Here is a 2727-nt window from a genome sequence, read left to right on the forward strand (position 1 = left end):
AGGAGTGTTCCAAAATCTCGACCTTGTTCTCATCATCCCGGTATTTTGGTAAGGAAAATAGAATAGTTCTTATGTGATATGTGCTATGTTTATATAAAAGTGTTATGATTATATAAAAGTGTTATGTGATATGTGCTATGTTTATATAAAAGTATTTTGGTAAGGAAAATAGAATAGTTCTTATGTGATATGTGCTATAGTATGACTTCATGTGTTATGATATATGTATGTGTTGGGCTTATAGTTGTTATATAGCAAACCCTATCACTTTTATGTTTTGGGGCTTATAGTTGCTATATAGCAAACCCCAACACTTTTATGTTTTTGGGGCTTATAGTTGCTTAACTAGCAAACCTCATTGTAGTTTGAGGCTTATAGTTGCTTACTTAGCAAACCGCAATAGTCGCCATGTACATGGGTTAGTATTATGATATATGTGTTATAGTATATGATATATGTTCATAGTTTATGTGTAAGATTATGTTTCATGCTTGTAGTAGATTTTCCTTGCTGGGCATTAGGCTCATTCCTTTATGTTTTATATGTGCAGGAAAATAGTTATGGCAGCAGGAAGGTTCATGGCAGCTTGGGAATGTGTATTAAGGGAGAATGAAATCGGTGGACTGCGTGAACGATTCGAGGATGAAGTTGTTTCTAGTCATTTAAAATTATGCTTTACATGTATTTTCCGCACTTGATTTTGTAACCAATTTCTTTAAGATTTAAGTTATGTCATGTTTTATTTTCAAAACAATGGGATCCCATACCCTAACCATATTTTATGTATTTAACTTTTTCTTTACAGTTTATAATAAAGTCATGGTTATTTCATATGTATGTTTTCTTACGATTAGTATAGTAGTTTTTAATGGTCCAAGTTTAGAATAGTTGGGTCATTACATCTTTCTCCAATGCCCATGTAGCATCCTCTACGACACTATTTTTCCACAAAACTTTAACCAACATAATCGTTGTGGACGCCCAAATTCCACCAAGGAAAAATAGGAGGGTTATGGGAGGTCCTCGGGCCACCACCGTCTCGGGAAGTCATCACGCTATCACGCCACGAATCTAGACCCGTGCCTTATGGGATCATTGCCATATAGCCCCCCATTTACGAGACATAGACGCAAAGCCGCCCTGGCCTCGTTCAGACGTCCAGCACGATGTCGTGGGCATCGCTCGGCCATCCAGCGCGACGCCGTGGGCATCGCTCGGCCACCCATGCGCGACGCCCCCTGGCCTCGCTCAGCCACCGTGCGCGACACCCCCTGGCCTCGCTCGGCCACCGTGCACGACGCCCCCTGGCCTCGCTCGGCCACCGTGCGCGACGCCCCCTGGCCTCGCTCGGCCACCGTGCGCGACGCCCCTTGTCATGGCCCAGCTGCGAAGCCCGTACCACCATCTCGCACCAGTCGTCCCGCATCCGAGGGCCTCGCCCCAGACGTTTCGCGTCCGGGCGCCCAAGCCTCACACTAGCCGCCTCGCGTCCCAGGGCCTCGCCCTGCCTCGGCCATGCCCACGGAGTGTCCTCACCATCTAGGCCCCGTGGTGGCCTCGCCCATGCCCATAGAGCGGCCTCGCCATCTAGGCCCCGGGGTGGTCTCGCCCATGCCCACGGAGTGGCCTCGTCATCTAGGCCCCGTGGTGGCCTCGCCCATTCCCACCGAGCGACCTCGCCATCTAGGCCTCGTGGTGGCCTCGCCCATGCCCACGGAGTGGCCTCGCCATCTAGGCCCCGTGGTGGCCTCGCCCATGGCCTCATGGGGGTCACATCCGCAGCACACTCGACCTCGTGAACAGCCAAGAGAGTCGCGCCATCAATAAGGCTTCCAAGGGGGTCTCGTGAAGGGATGAGAACTACGTCACCTAGTGGCCACGTGAGTAGAGCCATGCACCAAGGGTCCCATTCCTTACACCTTGAGACCCCTATGCTTAGAGGCTCCAGTACGAGTCGAATGGGACATACTTGTACGACCTGGTACTGAGTACGGACACCAGTATCAGTAGGACTGCTGGGATAAGAGTTATGGTCCGTGCGTCTACGACCAAGGGTCAGAGTCGACACCATTGCCACCTGCGCCACTATGCCTGCAACCACTCATCAAACATGGGTACAAACAAGTAGTGGAGACATCCTCCTAACACCTGCTCATGTACTGGATGTACGACCATAACCTTTGAAGACACTCCCCTGACATAGTACTTATGTATCACTTGGTCTCCTGGACCACCATGTACCTAAGGCCATTAGAGCCTACTATAAAATAAACTGGAACACCACCTGAAAGGGGGTTGGACAATTTTACTGTAGAAAAGGCTTGAGTGTGAATGAAAGACTGAATTCTTCATTATTGTTCTATCATTGTTCTTGAGTGATTGTTTAGGTTTCTACAGCTTTTCCATTAGTGATCTTGACTTGATAATTTTTCCAACTCAACTTAGTTGACGAGTTCTCACCGTCAACAGTTTGGCGCCGTCTGTGGGAACGTTAGTTTTAAGCTACTGTTCCACCATTGTTTCCGGCAAGAAGAAGATGCCAAGACGTTCAAAGTGACTGAGGGAGCTACGGGAGGTAGAGGTTCACCTGAACGGAGTCCAGCAGAAGGCCTCCATGAAGGACGCACCTCCACCCAGAGACGTGGAGCCCCCAAAGACCCTGAGGTTCATGTAGGTGATAGAGTGGCCTCGTTACCGGCCGCTCCACCTGGAGAAAGTCCTCCAAGA

Source organism: Humulus lupulus, chromosome 9 (genome assembly GCF_963169125.1).
Source record: "Humulus lupulus chromosome 9, drHumLupu1.1, whole genome shotgun sequence".
NCBI classification, from domain to species: Eukaryota; Viridiplantae; Streptophyta; class Magnoliopsida; order Rosales; family Cannabaceae; genus Humulus; species Humulus lupulus.